The sequence below is a fragment of the Ambystoma mexicanum genome, chromosome 11 (assembly GCF_040938575.1).
Source record: "Ambystoma mexicanum isolate Mex_15411 chromosome 11, UKY_AmexF1_1, whole genome shotgun sequence".
NCBI lineage: Eukaryota > Metazoa > Chordata > Amphibia > Caudata > Ambystomatidae > Ambystoma > Ambystoma mexicanum.
In genome coordinates this window covers 825,725,992-825,744,802 of record NC_090934.1, presented here as the reverse complement: position 1 = coordinate 825,744,802, position 18,811 = coordinate 825,725,992, and the positions used below count along the sequence as shown (strand labels likewise).

Genomic DNA, 18,811 nt, shown 5'->3' with positions numbered 1-18,811 from the left:
CAGGTTTTTAGTCAATTGATTACAATAATCTACAAGCAATACATTCTCCACATCCCTCAGGGCTTTAGGTTTAGGGAGGCCCCAAATATTAGCAGGCCTTCCCATTACCACCTCAAATGGAGAAAGCCCAGTTCTAGTCTGGGGTGTGGTGCGCATAGCTAACAATACAATAGGTAAAGCATCTGGCCATTTTAATTTAGTCTCAGCACATGTTTTTGCAAGTTTGTTTTTCAAAATACCGTTGTGTCTTTCTACCAACCCCGCACTTTGAGGGTGCCTCGCTGAATGAAAACGTTTCTCAATCCCTAAGGCAACACATATTTGCAATATTACAGCTGCGATGAAATGTGGGCCGTTATCCGACCAGATTATCCTCGGGAGCCCAAATCGAGGAAAATATTCTTTCACCAAGATCTTTGCGGTGGTCATGGCGGTAGCATCTTTGGCAGGGAAAGCCTCGACCCACTTGCTAAAAGCACAAATGATAACAAGAACATATTTCAAGTTATTACAACGTTCCATTTCAATGAAATCAAGGTGAATGGTTTCAAAGGGGACAGAGGGGGGCCCGAAACTTCCCCTTGGAGTCACTGTCCCTTTACCCACATTGTGTTGTAGGCAAATCATACAATTACTAACGTATCTTTTTGCAGTCCCCAAAATTTTATCATTCACCCAAACCTGCTGTAATATCTTCGCAATTTGCTGGGCACACACATGTGTTGGACCGTGTGCCATTGTGACCATTGCTAATACATAAGAATCAGGAAGCAACCATTTCCCGTCAGATGCGTCCACCCAACACCCTTCGTCATCCAATTTCCCCATGCCTTCAGCCCATTTCCTAGATTCATCAACAGAGGCATCAGTCTGAATATCTCGCACAGACCCAATGCCTTCATCTATTATACAACCATCTCTCACTTCCCTTGAGGTATACATGTCTGTGCTAAGGTCTGTAGCTGTTTGTCTAGCTATCGAGTCTGCAAAAGCATTTCCTTTGCCCACATCATCTATGACCTTACGATGAGCTGCACATTTCATAATCGCTAGTTGTTTAGGGAGTGAGAGTGCTGAAAGTAACTGTACTATTAAGGGACCATGCTGAATCTTGGTCCCATGTGAGGTCAGAAACTCTCTTTCCGACCACAATTTTCCGAAGTTGTGAGCCACCCCAAAGGCGTACTGACTATCCGTATAAATATTAACTCTATGCCCTTGGGAGAGCTCACAAGCACGAGTCAACGCTATAATCTCTGCGGCCTGCGCAGAGTTATACGGAATCCTTTTAGTTTCTACGATCTTGTTCAAAGTAGTAACTGCATAAGCAGCTGTAGATGTGCCATTCGGAAGTTTAAAGCAGGAGCCATCACAAAACAGCTCCCCTTCCGCATTCTCCAAAGGAGTATCTGAGAGGTCTATTCTGCCCTTTGTTTCTTGTTCGGTGGCGTACAGGCAGTCATGTGATCCATCATCGCCGCAAGCAGAAGTTTGCGGGACAGGCAAAAGTTCAGCCGGATTGAGAACACAACACCTTTTAATTTGGATATGAGGAGCAAATAGAACTAATTCATACCTGGTCAACCGGGCAGAAGTAAGGTGTTGTGTTTGAGTTTTATTCAATAGAATATCAACAGAGTGAGGTACCATCAGAATCAAATCGTGGCCTAGGACCATCCCCTCACTCTGTTTTACAGACGCAGCAGCAGCAGCAACAGCGCGCAGACATCGCGGCAAAGCGCATGCAACAGGATCAAGGGCGGAGGAATAATAGCCGCACGGCCTATTATTCCCTCCATGTTCCTGCGTTAACACAGACAAAGCACATCCATTACATTCATGCACAAACAACACAAAGGCCTTATCGTAATTTGGTGTACCCAGAACCGGTGCTGAACACAGCGCGGCTTTGAGAAGCTCAAATGATCGTTGATGTTCCGATTCCCATGGCAGTGGCAAAGAAATGCCCTTCCTCGTCAAAGCCAACATCGGTTTTACCACTAGGGCAAAATTCGGGATCCACAGTCTACAGTAGGACGCCATCCCTATCAGGGCTCTGACTTCCTTCTGTGTTTTTGGGACAGACATGCCAGAAATGTGTTTTATTCGTTCAGGTGTCAATCTTCTCCCCTCCTTTGACAGGAGGTAGCTTAAATAGGCAACCTCCTGGCAACAATATTGAAATTTCTTAAGTGAAGCTTTGTGACCATGTTCAGCTAAATAAACAAGCAACAATATAGTGCCTTCTTTACAAGCTTTCTCAGAGTCTGCAGCTAAGAGCAAATCGTCTACATATTGAAGCAGCGTGCAAGTAGGTGGCAGTTCAAGGGTGTCGAGCTGCTCTTTTAAGGCTCTACTATAGATACTAGGACTTTCAGTGTACCCTTGAGGTGCCCTTGTGAATGTAAATGAGCGTCCCCCCAAGGTGAACGCAAACAAATACCTGCTCTCCTTGTGTATCGGAATACTAAAGAAGGCGTTTTTCAAATCTACGACACTGAAGTGCGTAGCCGTAGCAGGGATCATTGTTAAGATTGTTGTTACATCCGGCACGATTGGAAATTGTGGGGCCACTACCCGGTTAATAGCACGAAGATCTATTATAAACCGGTACGGAATTGCATTGTCGCCTTTCTTATATACCGGTAAGATCGGACTATTACATAAGCTACCTGTAATCTCTTCGATCACTCCACGATGTACAAAATCGGAGACAATGCATTTCAGAGCGCGCTCGCCCTCAACTGAAATTTTATATTGCGGAATGCGCGGTAGTTTAACCCCATGTTTCAAGACTATCTTAACGGGCTCAACGTGCAATATTCCGACATCATTGTCGTCTATTGCCCACAAACATTCCGGGACAATACCGAACTCGGGAGGTAGAGGTCGGGTCAAGTACTGGGAGTTAAAAGGTTGATGTGGTGAAACTGTCAATCTTATTCCGTCAGGGGTACAATGGATCACTGCATTCAGTTTCTTCAACAAATTCAACCCCAGCAAGTTTTCTCCACAGTTTGAAGTAAGAAGAAAAGGGCACTGGTCTGTAAAAGGGCCCAAAGAAACGGATACCGGCGCAGAGCCCGGACAAACAGTTGGTATACCAGAGAACCCTATAGAAACGTTTGTTTGCCCTGACAGGGGAATGTTTGGAACCCGAGAATGGTCAATGGAGCACTTCTGCGCTCCAGTGTCGATCAAGAACTGATGTTTCCTATTCCCCACCAATAATTCAACATAGGGGCCCTTCTGAATAACGGGAATAGGTAAAGGTTCCAAACTCTGCTTCGGGCAATCCTAGTAAGGCAGAACTTCATCAAAGGGAAGTTCCTCAGAAAGATAGACGGCGGAAGGGTGATCAAATATATTTCTTGAGTCCATACTCGAAGTCTGATTTTCCTGTGAAAAAGGTTGCTGGGGATCTCGTAGAAGCTGACCTCTATCAGGACCCCCTGCTCCAGGGCGGCCCCGTGGTCGCCTACCCATACCTCCGAATGTGCCTCCTGACCTCTGACGGAGGGCAGGGCACTGTGCTCGCCAGTGACCTTCCTGGCGGCAATAAGCACACTGATTAATATTTATAGAATTTAGAGGAGTATTTCCTCTTGGAATGTACTGACCTCTAGTTTGTGTCGTACCTCCTCTGGGGTGCCTGACAATTTGCTGCAACAATACCTTAGTCTTTAGGTCACCCCTTCTTTTTTCGATTTTCTCTTTCTCGTTATTAACCCGATTCTCATAATACTGAGCCATATGCAAAACCTCTGACTGAGATTTTGCCTGCCAAGCGCTCTCTGAGGACATAATTTGTGACTGGATGTCGGGCAACAATCCACGCACAAATTTGTCCACAAACAACCTCTTCCCCGACTCTGTACCCAAATCCTGTCCACTGAAGTCGGAGAACACCTGTTCAAACCTATTAAAGAATTCAGTGGTACCTTCAGTTTTTCCTTGGACACAGGCCGTAAGCTTGTCCCAAATAATCCTTTTTTCTGGAATTATAGTTTTCAATTTGGCAACTATTCTATCAGGTAAAGTGAGTATTACCTGGGGTGGTTTCTCACCAGCTGGTCGTTCCCCATCTATTCTAGTTAGATTTACCCATGTATCCCCTAACCCCGGCACATCATCTACCGTCCGTACCTGCTTCCATACATCAACAGGTAAAAGCACTGGAAACAATAAATCCATGTCACTTAAGGTGAACACGGAAGACTGCAAAACGGATTCTATTTCTTTATAAAACCCTGTCGGGTTCTTCCTAATATCAGGGACTGATTGTCTGATCGTGTTCACTTCCTGTCGAGAGAACGGGACGTGAACAAACTGTGATACGTAATGTGCTGGGATATCCACCGCGGGAGCACCAGTCGCCGCGTTGGCGGGGATTTCTACTTTTGGGACAAGGGTCGGAGGGACCTCTCTCATAGGCAACTGAGATATAGGGACCTCCGACCGCTTACTGAGTAATAAGGCCAAATCAAGCGCTAAAGCAGCTGTGGAAGTGTCAGGCGAAAAAGCTCTTTTACAAATACCTAATAACTCTGTGGGGCAACCAACCTTCTTTCTTATACATTCTTCCTGCAAGTGCTGTACCATCACTTGAATTACCTTCCTTTGCATTTCTACCGTATATTGACTATATGTATCGTATACCTCATCCGGCGGTATTGATGAATCCGAGATCCATCGAACCGCATCTCTAGTACAGATCCGTACTTCCTCGGGTGCTGATCTTCGGCACGAAAGGAACCGTTTCTGCATATATATCCTATCGTCCTCATCATCCTCATTTTGTAATCTTTCAAAATCCTGTCTAAACTCAAACAATCTATCAACATGTCCATATACTTTCTGTTCGGTATCCCTTGAGAGTGCCAAAGCGTTCAGATCTCTCACCCCTTGTGGGAGATCCGAAGTCTGCAATCTACCCCACATTACACCTAAATGAATCCCCAGTCCTTCAATAAAAACGTTTTTCTCGGGAAAATCGTGCAAATTAGATAATGTTGAAAATACCTCAGTTTGATCACCTTTTTCCATGCAATGTTTAGCCCAAGCAAATAGTTCCTGTTTCCTGCCCGCAGGAACAGTACTACGAGTCACTATCCCCGACCCTGCACCAGGATCTGATTTAATAAACACAGGACTCCCCGAAATCGAAAGTGTAGGTGAACCTAACATGGGTGCAGGGGAAAGAGGTAAAGTAACAGACGAAATAGACGGAGGAGCGACAACTAAGGAACTAGGGGTAGTAGGCGGTGTAAGAGGAGTAGGAATAACGATAGGAGCAATAGCAGGAATGGGAAGAGCGCCCACAACAGGAGCATACGGAGGTGGCGCTGAAGAATCAGGCCTCCGTTCGTTTAATATTTTCTCAATAAACTCCTCGGAAACATGGAAATCTTTAGAAGGGTAAATTTTCTGGACTCCGAGCGAAAAAGCTCTGTCCATTTTCTGGGTTTCATCTAATCGTTTTTCCTTGTCATATAACAATGCCTTTTCGGCATTCGTTTTATGACGTCGTGCATGTTTATCCCTACTTTTAAGCTGCTGTAATGCTTCCTTTTTCCAATTTTGTAACACATCAAAGGCTGCTGGCCTAGCCTTCTTCTTAAGCAAAACCGACTCTAAGTATTCAATACGGGGGATCTCAAAACTACCATTGATTGGCCACTGAAATTCGGAGGCATTTCTGGTCTGTCTGTGCCAAATGTCATTAAATACAATACTACCAATGCCATACTTACAGTACATAGTACACGCCGGCGACCCCTCCTGTGGTGCCGGACGGCTAAATTCCAAAGATTGTCGATCGCTGCGGAATAGAGCCCTAAAACAGCCAGACAATTTCCCAGGCATTTCTCAAAGAATTGGTGTTACCTGGTCCAATAATTGTGTCTGCAGATACAATACGCCAAATTCAAATTGTCAGGGTTAAATTAAGAGCCGGGTCACGACTACACCTGACCAAACCTAAGGAGGACCGTACGGTTTTCAAAGGACTTCAACTAACAAATTTTACCTGCGTTCAGTGGTTTCGGCAAATCTGCCCGCCTCGGATTTGGACCCTCGTCAAGATGCCGTGTCAGACCGCACGACTATCGCCCAAGGATCGGATCGTGCAGCGCTGCCGAGGTATCGCGTCTCGATCGGTCGGGCCCGCAGAATCACACCGTCCGATCCCGATTCGATAGTCTGCGTCAACCTTCAATGATCCGGCATCAATCTTGAGGGTCCCTATTCGGGCGCCAACTGTGGAAACAGAGAAATTGACATGAGGCCGGGAAGCCCAAATGGAAACACACCAACACAGGTTACAAAGGACCATATAAAACGCTTTATTTCAAAGTTACAAAGTTACCAAGTTATCAAAGTCAATTGACATGCGAATAGCTATTCGGCCCTCTGACTAACACACGAACCTTCAACGTTAGGTTCGCACTGAAAGTGGGAGAGACCGATCATCGGGATGCTTGGGTTTTTATACATTTAGTACTGCATTGGCCAGCCCTCTTACAAGTTAACCATTTCTGGAACCATGGCTAGGGTTCGTAGCCAGGTCGAACATGCAATCTCCATATATTAGATCGGTTCCGCTGATACAGTTACATATTTACACCTAGGTTAAACAGAGGACAGGGTCTTAGTTCATGACCCTAACAAGTAGCCTGCGGACATATTATTCATTCACGTGTGCGGAGGTCACCATGGCCGAAGTCTTACTCGCAATGTCATTCGGCCTCCATTTTGTGATTCGGGGTGACTTCCACACTGCAAGAATACCTAAAATGGCGGCTAGATCCAAGATGGCAGCTTACACGATACATTAAGGTCAAGACCTTGCCGTGGAACCTATGTTCACAATATTCTTTAGACAGCTTGGCGTAGGCCAACATACATTTAAACAATGCGATTGGGGTCACAATATTATATCGATTTCCACACATCTAGATCCAAAAATTGCTTACTCTACCCCAGAAATTAGAATTCACCCAGTCAAACAGAGGGATCTATAAAGAGCATGTCAAGTAGTTAACATACGCTACTTCCCCCAAGTTCTCTTGGTGCACTCTGCTGCCCTCTTTTAACAGAAGAATGCAACTGCAGGTCTTGCTTCTCAGCAAGGTACCTACATATAGAAACCTTCGTGCACTCTTGCTAAATCTGCTGGAATGTGTCTTCTATTGTTCCCAAGGTGGTTGTGTATTTGGGGACTCAGGGAAGCAAGGGAGCAGTCTAATGCACTGCAGTGCTAAGAGAGGCATGCCTTTTTCAGAAAAAAGTTCAGGGTTTCTGCCAATCAGAAAAAAATAGCAATGCAATCAGGCCAAAGGGAGAACACAAATGCCAGTGAGTCTCTGTGGCACAATTGGTTAGCGCGTTCGGCTGTTAACCGAAAAGACGCTGCTGTTTTTGGCACAAAGACACAGAGTGTTCCACTCAGTAAACCTGAGTCATTTCTCCCGTGTTCTCTGGGTTCAGCCTACTGTCCCCTTTTAACACAAGTGCGCAACTGTGGCTTTCTCCTCATAGCAAGTTATGCCTTCACAGAGGACATTTGGTGCACTGTTGATGGGCTCTGTCCTCTACTAAATCCCCTGTGTTTGTGGATTAGGGGAGGTAGGGAAGTGCTTGATACCCTGATTTGCTGTGGGAAATAGAGCTATTTTAGAAATATTTTCAGGTTGCCTGGGAAGCGTAAGCAAACAGCACACCAATCAGGCCCCAGTGTAAGCACTGCATGAGTCTCTGTGGCGCAATCGGTTAGCGCGTGCGAAAGGTTGGTGGTTCAAGCCCACACAGGGACGATGCATTTTGGCTCAAAAATTCAGCATGACCAACTATGAACTTCTGTTTACCTCTCGCAGGTCTCGTCTGCTGACGTCCAAAAAATCCAATAAACTGTAAGCAATTCTTCTCGCTTGCTTTAGTTTTTCAAAACTTGCCATTCAATTCATAAACATCAAGACTTCATGGGAAGGGTTTGGCTGCAGCGTGTACTGATGCACAGAAGGAAGCTATCCTAGCCAGTCTACTTAAAGAAGCAATGAGGCTCTGCAGGTGCATGTACGTCTCCTACCTTTATTCTGTCATCAGACACACCAGGTGGATTGCCACAAGGACCTCGTGGCGCAATGGTAGCGCGTCTGACTCCAGATCAGAAGGTTGTGTGTTCAAATCACTTCGGGGTCATACTTCCTTTTCCCACTCTGAAATACAAAATTGCTCTTCAGTATCTCGTTATTTCAACCTGACTGCATCTTTGTGCTCTGGGCCTAGTTGTTCTGGCGTTTGGAATGTAAGCTTTGCAGCAGGGAAGTATCATATTGACAGACACCCATGAAGGACATGGTCAACCTTTAAAGCAGGCCAATCTCTATGTTTTACTGGATGCAGCAGAAGTATTTCCTCTTTACCATCTCTTCAAGTGGGCCTGACTGATGTGCTGTTTTGTGCACGCTACGTGGGCTTTGTAAAGCATACCTCTGCCATTTGCATGGCCTCCTAGCGCTGTCAATATTTTCGTGTAATCGCTGAATGCTGCACTGTCCTGGGAACTCTAGGTGTGACTAAAGGATATATGTTGGGGCCCCGAAAGGCGGTCGGCAGTCTAGTGGCAATGCCCATCACTTTGCAGTTTGGATTTGTGAGTTCAGGTACCGCTCTGGTGTCGGAAACCTGTAAGCGCCCTCCCAATCAACTGTCGGTCCTGGATTGTGAGGATTTCCCCTTATACTGGTCTCAGTAGACACATTTCCATTTTACTTTTTCACTCTCGCATTGCCTATTTCTCTCTCTCTCATAGTTACATTATAGACAAGAGAGACATTGTCAGCGAGAGGGCTTCACAGCACCTTCCCCCCTTTCCCTAAGTGCATTGCAAGGGGCTCTGGGAGGCGTGCACATTTGTCTGAAACACAAAGATCCACTGGCAATAAAAAGCGTAGGTCCCTAGTTTGCATTTCTTAGAATTTGAGGTGACACTCAGAGTTGTCTCGGGCGTGACTGTACCTTTCATAGGAGATGTGCTAATCCCCAAACCCTCTTCCTTTGTCCCAGTAATCTGTCTTAGTGCCTCTAGCAAGTTGTTTTCTGAAACAAAGCTTACCTGAACATCCTGTAAAATTGGTAAGTTTTCAGTAGCAGTACAGTGCAGTATATAGCATTCCTGTTGCGCACAGCATCTAGATCCAAAAATTGCTTACTCTACCCCAGAAATTAGAATTCACCCAGTCAAACAGAGGGATCTATAAAGAGCATGGCAAGTAGTTAACATAAGCTACTTCCCCCAAGTTCTCTTGGTGCACTCTGCTGCCCTCTTTTAACAGAAGAATGCAACTGCAGGTCTTGCTTCTCAGCAAGGTACCTACATATAGAATCCTTGGTGCACTCTTGCTAAATCTGCTGGAATGTGTCTTCTATTGTGCCCAAGGTGGTTGTGTTTTTGGGGACTCAGGGAAGCAAGGGAGCAGTCTAATGCACTGCAGTGCTAAGAGAGGCATGCCTTTTTCAGAAAAAAGTTCAGGTTTTCTGCCAATCAGAAAAAAAATAGCAATGCAATCAGGCCAAAGGCAGAACATACATGCCAGTGAGTCTCTGTGGCGCAATTGGTTAGCGCGTTCGGCTGTTAACCGAAAAGATGCTGCTGTTTTTGGCACAAAGACACAGAGTGTTCCACTCAGTAAACCTGAGTCATTTCTCCCGTGTTCTCTGGGTTCAGCCTACTGTCCCCTTTTAACACAAGTGCGCAACTGTGGCTTTCTCCTCATAGCAAGTTATGCCTATACAGAGGACATTTGGTGCACTGTTGATTGGCTCTGTCCTCTACTAAATCCCCTGTGTTTGTGGATTAGGGGAGGTAGGGAAGTGCTTGATACCCTGATTTGCTGTGGGAAATAGAGCTATTTTAGAAATATTTTCAGGTTGCCTGGGAAGCATAAGCAAACAGCACACCAATCAGGCCCCTGTGTAAGAACTGCATGAGTCTCTGTGGCGCAATCGGTTAGTGCGTTCGGCTGTTAATCGAAAGGTTGGTGGTTCAAGCCCACCCAGGGACGGTGCATTTTGGCTCAAAAATTCAGCGTGACCAACTATGGACTTCTGTTTACCTCTCGCAGGTCTCGTCTGCTGACGTCCAAAAAATCCAATAAACTGCAAGCAATTCTTCTCGCTTGCTTTAGTTTTTCAAAACTTGCCATTCAATTCATAAACATCAAGACTTCATGGGAAGGGTTTGGCTGCAGCGTGTACTGATGCAGAGAAGGAAGCTATCCTAGCCAGTCTACTTAAAGAAGCAATGAGGCTCTGCAGGTCCATGTACGTCTCCTACCTTTATTCTGTCATCAGACACACCAGGTAGACTGCCACAAGGACCTCATGGCGCAATGGTAGCACGTCTGACTCCAGATCAGAAGGTTGCGTGTTCAAATCACGTCGGGGTCATATTTGCTTTTCCCACTCTGAAATACAAAATTGCTCTTCAGTATCTCGTTATTTCAACCTGACTGCATCTTTGTGCTCTGGCCCTAGTTGTTCTGGCGTTTCGAATGTAAGCTTTGCAGCAGGGAAGTATCATATTGACAGACACCCATGAAGGACATGGTCAACCTTTAAAGCAGGCCAATCTCTATGTTTTACTGGATGCAGCAGAAGTATTTCCTCTTTACCATCTCTTCAAGTGGGCCTGACTGATGTGCTGTTTTGTGAACGCTACGTGGGCTTTGTAAAGCATACCTCTGCCATTTGCATGGCCTCCTAGCGCTGTCAATATTTTCGTGTAATCGCTGAATGCTACACTGTCCTGGGAACTCTAGGTGTGACTAAAGGATATATGCTGGGGCCCCGAAAGGGGGTCGGCAGTCTAGTGGCAATGCCCATCACTTTGCAGTTTGGGTTTGTGAGTTCAGGTACCGTTCTGGTGTCGGAAACCTGTAAGCGCCCTCCCAATCAACTGTCGGTCCTGGATTGTGAGGATTTCCCCTTATACTGGTCTCAGTAGACACATTTCCATTTTACTTTTTCACTCTCGCATTGCCTATTTCTCTCTCTCTCATAGATACATTATAGACAAGAGAGACATTGTCAGCGAGAGGGCTTCACAGCACCTTCCCCCATTTCCCTAAGTGCATTGCAAGGGGCTCTGGGAGGCGTGCACATTTGTCTGAAACACAAAGATCCACTGGCAATAAAAGGCGAAGGACCCCAGTTCGCATTTCTTAGAATTTGAGGAGGCACTCAGAGTTGTCTCGGGCGTGACTGTAAACTTTCATAGGAGATGTGCTAATCCCCAAACCCTCTTCCTTTGTCCCAGTAATCTGTCCTAGGGCCTCTAGCAAGTTGTTTTCTGAAACAAAGCTTACCTGAACATCCTGTAAAATTGGTAACTTTTCAGTAGCAGTACAGTGCAGTATATAGCATTCCTGTTGCGCACAGCATCTAGATCCAAAAATTGCTTACTCTACCCCAGAAATTAGAATTCACCCAGTCAAACAGAGGGATCTATAAAGAGCATGGCAAGTAGTTAACATAAGCTACTTCCCCCAAGTTCTCTTGGTGCACTCTGCTGCCCTCTTTTAACAGAAGAATGCAACTGCAGGTCTTGCTTCTCAGCAAGGTACCTACATATAGAAACCTTGGTGCACTCTTGCTAAATCTGCTGGAATGTGTCTTCTATTGTGCCCAAGTGGTTGTGTATTTGGGGACTCAGGGAAGCAAGGGAGCAGTCTAATGCACTGCAGTGCTAAGAGAGGCATGCCTTTTTCAGAAAAAAGTTCAGGTTTTCTGCCAATCAGAAAAAAATAGCAATGCAATCAGGCCAAAGGCAGAACACACATGCCAGTGAGTCTCTGTGGCACCATTGGTTAGCGCGTTCGGCTGTTAACCGAAAAGACGCTGCTGTTTTTGGCACAAAGACACAGAGTGTTCCACTCAGTAAACCTGAGTCATTTCTCCCGTGTTCTCTGGGTTCAGCCTACTGTCCCCTTTTAACACAAGTGCGCAACTGTGGCTTTCTCCTCATAGCAAGTTATGCCTACACAGAGGACATTTGGTGCACTGTTGATGGGCTCTGTCCTCTACTAAATCCCCTGTGTTTGTGGATTAGGGGAGGTAGGGAAGTGCTTGATACCCTGATTTGCTGTGGGAAATAGAGCTATTTTAGAAATATTTTCAGGTTGCCTGGGAAGCATAAGCAAACAGCACACCAATCAGGCCCCAGTGTAAGCACTGCATGAGTCTCTGTGGCGCAATCGGTTAGCGCGTTCGGCTGTTAACCGAAAGGTCGGTGGTTCAAGCCCACCCAGGGACATGCATTTTGGCTCAAAAATTCAGCATGACCAACTATGAACTTCTGTTTACCTCTCGCAGGTCTCGTCTGCTGACGTCCAAAAAATCCAATAAACTGTAAGCAATTCTTCTCGCTTGCTTTAGTTTTTCAAAACTTGCCATTCAATTCATAAACATCAAGACTTCATGGGAAGGGTTTGGCTGCAGCGTGTACTGATGCACAGAAGGAAGCTATCCGAGCCAGTCTACCTAAAGAAGCAATGAGGCTCTGCAGGTGCATGTACGTCTCCTACCTTTATTCTGTCATCAGACACACCAGGTGGATTGCCACAAGGACCTCGTGGCGCAATGGTAGCGCGTCTGACTCCAGATCAGAAGGTTGTGTGTTCAAATCACGTCGGGGTCATACTTCCTTTTCCCACTCTGAAATACAAAATTGCTCTTCAGTATCTCGTTATTTCAACCTGACTGCATCTTTGTGCTCTGGGCCTAGTTGTTCTGGCGTTTCGAATGTAAGCTTTGCAGCAGGGAAGTATCATATTGACAGACACCCATGAAGGACATGGTCAACCTTTAAAGCAGGCCAATCTCTATGTTTTACTGGATGCAGCAGAAGTATTTCCTCTTTACCATCTCTTCAAGTGGGCCTGACTGATGTGCTGTTTTGTGCACGCTACGTGGGCTTTGTAAAGCATACCTCTGCCATTTGCATGGCCTCCTAGCGCTGTCAATATTTTCGTGTAATCGCTGAATGCTACACTGTCCTGGGAACTCTAGGTGTGACTAAAGGATATATGCTGGGGCCCCGAAAGGGGGTCGGCAGTCTAGTGGCAATGCCCATCACTTTGCAGTTTGGGTTTGTGAGTTCAGGTACCGGTCTGGTGTCGGAAACCTGTAAGCGCCCTCCCAATCAACTGTCGGTCCTGGATTGTGAGGATTTCCCCTTATACTGGTCTCAGTAGACACATTTCCATTTTACTTTTTCAATCTCGCATTGCCTATTTCTCTCTCTCTCATAGATACATTATAGACAAGAGAGACATTGTCAGCGAGAGGGCTTCACAGCACCTTCCCCCATTTCCCTAAGTGCATTGCAAGGGGCTCTGGGAGGCGTGCACATTTGTCTGAAACACAAAGATCCACTGGCAATAAAAGGCGAAGGACCCCAGTTCGCATTTCTTAGAATTTGAGGAGGCACTCAGAGTTGTCTCGGGCGTGACTGTAAACTTTCATAGGAGATGTGCTAATCCCCAAACCCTCTTCCTTTGTCCCAGTAATCTGTCCTAGGGCCTCTAGCAAGTTGTTTTCTGAAACAAAGCTTACCTGAACATCCTGTAAAATTGGTAACTTTTCAGTAGCAGTACAGTGCAGTATATAGCATTCCTGTTGCGCACAGCATCTAGATCCAAAAATTGCTTACTCTACCCCAGAAATTAGAATTCACCCAGTCAAACAGAGGGATCTATAAAGAGCATGGCAAGTAGTTAACATAAGCTACTTCCCCCAAGTTCTCTTGGTGCACTCTGCTGCCCTCTTTTAACAGAAGAATGCAACTGCAGGTCTTGCTTCTCAGCAAGGTACCTACATATAGAAACCTTGGTGCACTCTTGCTAAATCTGCTGGAATGTGTCTTCTATTGTGCCCAAGTGGTTGTGTATTTGGGGACTCAGGGAAGCAAGGGAGCAGTCTAATGCACTGCAGTGCTAAGAGAGGCATGCCTTTTTCAGAAAAAAGTTCAGGTTTTCTGCCAATCAGAAAAAAATAGCAATGCAATCAGGCCAAAGGCAGAACACACATGCCAGTGAGTCTCAGTGGCACAATTGGTTAGCGCGTTCTGCTGTTAACCGAAAAGACGCTGCTGTTTTTGGCACAAAGACACAGAGTATTCCACTCAGTAAACCTGAGTCATTTCTCCCGTGTTCTCTGGGTTCAGCCTACTGTCCCCTTTTAACACAAGTGCGCAACTGTGGCTTTCTCCTCATAGCAAGTTATGCCTACACAGAGGACATTTGGTGCACTGTTGATGGGTTCTGTCCTCTACTAAATCCCCTGTGTTTGTGGATTAGGGGAGGTAGGGAAGTGCTTGATACCCTGATTTGCTGTGGGAAATAGAGCTATTTTAGAAATATTTTCAGGTTGCCTGGGAAGCATAAGCAAACAGCACACCAATCAGGCCCCAGTGTAAGCACTGCATGAGTCTCTGTGGCGCAATCGGTTAGCGCGTTCGGCTGTTAACCGAAAGGTCGGTGGTTCAAGCCCACCCAGGGACGATGCATTTTGGCTCAAAAATTCAGCATGACCAACTATGAACTTCTGTTTACCTCTCGCAGGTCTCGTCTGCTGACGTCCAAAAAATCCAATAAACTGCAAGCAATTCTTCTCGCTTGCTTTAGTTTTTCAAAACTTGCCATTCAATTCATAAACATCAAGACTTCATGGGAAGGGTTTGGCTGCAGCGTGTACTGATGCGCAGAAGGAAGCTATCCTAGCCAGTCTACCTAAAGAAGCAATGAGGCTCTGCAGGTGCATGTACGTCTCCTACCTTTATTCTGTCATCAGACACACCAGGTGGATTGCCATAAGGACCTCGTGGCGCAATGGTAGTGCGTCTGACTCCAGATCAGAAGGTTGTGTGTTCAAATCACGTCGGGGTCATACTTCCTTTTCCCACTCTGAAATACAAAATTGCTCTTCAGTATCTCGTTATTTCAACCTGACTGCATCTTTGTGCTCTGGGCCTAGTTGTTCTGGCGTTTCGAATGTAAGCTTTGCAGCAGGGAAGTATCATATTGACAGACACCCATGAAGGACATGGTCAACCTTTAAAGCAGGCCAATCTCTATGTTTTACTGGATGCAGCAGAAGTATTTCCTCTTTACCATCTCTTCAAGTGGGCCTGACTGATGTGCTGTTTTGTGCACGCTACGTGGGCTTTGTAAAGCATACCTCTGCCATTTGCATGGCCTCCTAGCGCTGTCAATATTTTCGTGTAATCGCTGAATGCTGCACTGTCCTGGGAACTCTAGGTGTGACTAAAGGATATATGCTGGGGCCCCGAAAGGGGGTCGGCAGTCTAATGGCAATGCCCATCACTTTGCAGTTTGGGTTTGTGAGTTCAGGTACCGGTCTGGTGTCGGAAACCTGTAAGCGCCCTCCCAATCAACTGTCGGTCCTGGATTGTGAGGATTTCCCCTTATACTGGTCTCAGTAGACACATTTCCATTTTACTTTTTCACTCTCGCATTGCCTATTTCTCTCTCTCTCATAGTTACATTATAGACAAGAGAGACATTGTCAGCGAGAGGGCTTCACAGCACCTTCCCCCCTTTCCCTAAGTGCATTGCAAGGGGCTCTGGGAGGCGTGCACATTTGTCTGAAACACAAAGATCCACTGGCAATAAAAAGCGTAGGTCCCTAGTTTGCATTTCTTAGAATTCGAGGTGACACTCAGAGTTGTCTCGGGCGTGACTGTACCTTTCATAGGAGATGTGCTAATCCCCAAACCCTCTTCCTTTGTCCCAGTAATCTGTCTTAGTGCCTCTAGCAAGTTGTTTTCTGAAACAAAGCTTACCTGAACATCCTGTAAAATTGGTAACTTTTCAGTAGCAGTACAGTGCAGTATATAGCATTCCTGTTGCGCACAGCATCTAGATCCAAAAATTGCTTACTCTACCCCAGAAATTAGAATTCACCCAGTCAAACAGAGGGATCTATAAAGAGCATGGCAAGTAGTTAACATAATCTACTTCCCCCAAGTTCTCTTGGTGCACTCTGCTGCCCTCTTTTAACAGAAGAATGCAACTGCAGGTCTTGCTTCTCAGCAAGGTACCTACATATAGAATCCTTGGTGCACTCTTGCTAAATCTGCTGGAATGTGTCTTCTATTGTGCCCAAGGTGGTTGTGTATTTGGGGACTCAGGGAAGCAAGGGAGCAGTCTAATGCACTGCAGTGCTAAGAGAGGCATGCCTTTTTCAGAAAAAAGTTCAGGTTTTCTGCCAATCAGAAAAAAATAGCAATGCAATCAGGCCAAAGGCAGAACACACATGCCAGTGAGTCTCTGTGGCGCAATTGGTTAGCGCTTTCGGCTGTTAACCGAAAAGACGCTGCTGTTTTTGGCACAAAGACACAGAGTGTTCCACTCAGTAAACCTGAGTCATTTCTCCCGTGTTCTCTGGGTTCAGCCTACTGTCCCCTTTTAACACAAGTGCGCAACTGTGGCTTTCTCCTCATAGCAAGTTATGCCTACACAGAGGACATTTGGTGCACTGTTGATGGGCTCTGTCCTCTACTAAATCCCCTGTGTTTGTGGATTAGAGGAGGTAGGGAAGTGCTTGATACCCTGATTTGCTGTGGGAAATAGAGCTATTTTAGAAATATTTTCAGGTTGCCTGGGAAGCATAAGCAAACAGCACACCAATCAGGCCCCAGTGTAAGCACTGCATGAGTCTCTGTGGCGCAATCGGTTAGCGCATTCGGCTGTTAACCGAAAGGTTGGTGGTTCAAGCCCACCCAGGGACGATGCATTTTGGCTCAAAAATTCAGCATGACCAACTATGAACTTCTGTTTACCTCTCGCAGGTCTCGTCTGCTGACGTCCAAAAAATCCAATAAACTGTAAGCAATTCTTCTCGCTTGCTTTAGTTTTTCAAAACTTGCCATTCAATTCATAAACATCAAGACTTCATGGGAAGGGTTTGGCTGCAGCGTGTACTGATGCACAGAAGGAAGCTATCCGAGCCAGTCTACCTAAAGAAGCAATGAGGCTCTGCAGGTGCATGTACGTCTCCTACCTTTATTCTGTCATCAGACACACCAGGTGGATTGCCACAAGGACCTCGTGGCGCAATGGTAGCGCGTCTGACTCCAGATCAGAAGGTTGTGTGTTCAAATCACGTCGGGGTCATACTTCCTTTTCCCACTCTGAAATACAAAATTGCTCTTCAGTATCTCGTTATTTCAACCTGACTGCATCTTTGTGCTCTGGGCCTAGTTGTTCTGGCGTTTCGAATGTAAGCTTTGCAGCAGGGAAGTATCATATTGACAGACACCCATGAAGGACATGGTCAACCTTTAAAGCAGGCCAATCTCTATGTTTTACTGGATGCAGCAGAAGTATTTCCTCTTTACCATCTCTTCAAGTGGGCCTGACTGATGTGCTGTTTTGTGCACGCTACGTGGGCTTTGTAAAGCATACCTCTGCCATTTGCATGGCCTCCTAGCGCTGTCAATATTTTCGTGTAATCGCTGAATGCTGCACTGTCCTGGGAACTCTAGGTGTGACTAAAGGATATATGCTGGGGCCCCGAAAGGGGGTCGGCAGTCTAGTGGCAATGCCCATCACTTTGCAGTTTGGGTTTGTGAGTTCAGGTACCGGTCTGGTGTCGGAAACCTGTAAGCGCCCTCCCAATCAACTGTCCGTCCTGGATTGTGAGGATTTCCCCTTATACTGGTCTCAGTAGACACATTTCCATTTTACTTTTTCACTCTCGCATTGCCTATTTCTCTCTCTCTCATAGTTACATTATAGACAAGAGAGACATTGTCAGCGAGAGGGCTTCACAGCACCTTCCCCCCTTTCCCTAAGTGCATTGCAAGGGGCTCTGGGAGGCGTGCACATTTGTCTGAAACACAAAGATCCACTGGCAATAAAAAGCGTAGGTCCCTAGTTTGCATTTCTTAGAATTTGAGGTGACACTCAGAGTTGTCTCGGGCGTGACTGTACCTTTCATAGGAGATGTGCTAATCCCCAAACCCTCTTCCTTTGTCCCAGTAATCTGTCTTAGTGCCTCTAGCAAGTTGTTTTCTGAAACAAAGCTTACCTGAACATCCTGTAAAATTGGTAAGTTTTCAGTAGCAGTACAGTGCAGTATATAGCATTCCTGTTGCGCACAGCATCTAGATCCAAAAATTGCTTACTCTACCCCAGAAATTAGAATTCACCCAGTCAAACAGAGGGATCTATAAAGAGCATGGCAAGTAGTTAACATAAGCTACTTCCCCCAAGTTCTCTTGGTGCACTCTGCTGCCCTCTTTTAACAGAAGAATGCAACTGCAGGTCTTGCTTCTCAGCAAGGTACCTACATATAGAATCCTTGGTGCACTCTTGCTAAATCTGCTGGAATGTGTCTTCTATTGTGCCCAAGGTGGTTGTGTATTTGGGGACTCAGGGAAGCAAGGGAGCAGTCTAATGCACTGCAGTGCTAAGAGAGGCATGCCTTTTTCAGAAAAAAGTTCAGGTTTTCTGCCAATCAGAAAAAAAATAGCAATGCAATCAGGCCAAAGGCAGAACATACATGCCAGTGAGTCTCTGTGGCGCAATTGGTTAGCGCGTTCGGCTGTTAACCGAAAAGATGCTGCTGTTTTTGGCACAAAGACACAGAGTGTTCCACTCAGTAAACCTGAGTCATTTCTCCCGTGTTCTCTGGGTTCAGCCTACTGTCCCCTTTTAACACAAGTGCGCAACTGTGGCTTTCTCCTCATAGCAAGTTATGCCTATACAGAGGACATTTGGTGCACTGT

The 18,811-nt window shown here is 45.9% G+C and overlaps 8 non-coding genes across 8 annotated transcripts; all 8 read left to right on the top strand.

The window, feature by feature from the left end:
- The first annotated feature begins 8,127 nt into the window (after nt 1–8,127).
- TRNAW-CCA (transfer RNA tryptophan (anticodon CCA)) lies at nt 8,128–8,199 on the top strand. The gene has a single exon. It is a non-coding gene; the product is annotated as a tRNA-Trp (tRNA).
- Nucleotides 8,200–10,377: 2,178 nt separating this feature from the next.
- On the top strand, nt 10,378–10,449 carry TRNAW-CCA (transfer RNA tryptophan (anticodon CCA)). Its single transcript has one exon. It is a non-coding gene; the product is annotated as a tRNA-Trp (tRNA).
- Nucleotides 10,450–12,239: 1,790 nt separating this feature from the next.
- TRNAN-GUU (transfer RNA asparagine (anticodon GUU)) lies at nt 12,240–12,313 on the top strand. The gene has a single exon. It is a non-coding gene; the product is annotated as a tRNA-Asn (tRNA).
- A 312-nt stretch (nt 12,314–12,625) lies between these two features.
- TRNAW-CCA (transfer RNA tryptophan (anticodon CCA)) lies at nt 12,626–12,697 on the top strand. Its single transcript has one exon. It is a non-coding gene; the product is annotated as a tRNA-Trp (tRNA).
- Nucleotides 12,698–14,487: 1,790 nt separating this feature from the next.
- TRNAN-GUU (transfer RNA asparagine (anticodon GUU)) lies at nt 14,488–14,561 on the top strand. The gene has a single exon. It is a non-coding gene; the product is annotated as a tRNA-Asn (tRNA).
- A 313-nt stretch (nt 14,562–14,874) lies between these two features.
- Nucleotides 14,875–14,946, top strand: TRNAW-CCA (transfer RNA tryptophan (anticodon CCA)). The gene has a single exon. It is a non-coding gene; the product is annotated as a tRNA-Trp (tRNA).
- Nucleotides 14,947–16,736: 1,790 nt separating this feature from the next.
- Nucleotides 16,737–16,810, top strand: TRNAN-GUU (transfer RNA asparagine (anticodon GUU)). The gene has a single exon. It is a non-coding gene; the product is annotated as a tRNA-Asn (tRNA).
- Nucleotides 16,811–17,123: 313 nt separating this feature from the next.
- TRNAW-CCA (transfer RNA tryptophan (anticodon CCA)) lies at nt 17,124–17,195 on the top strand. Its single transcript has one exon. It is a non-coding gene; the product is annotated as a tRNA-Trp (tRNA).
- Nucleotides 17,196–18,811: the final 1,616 nt, after the last annotated feature.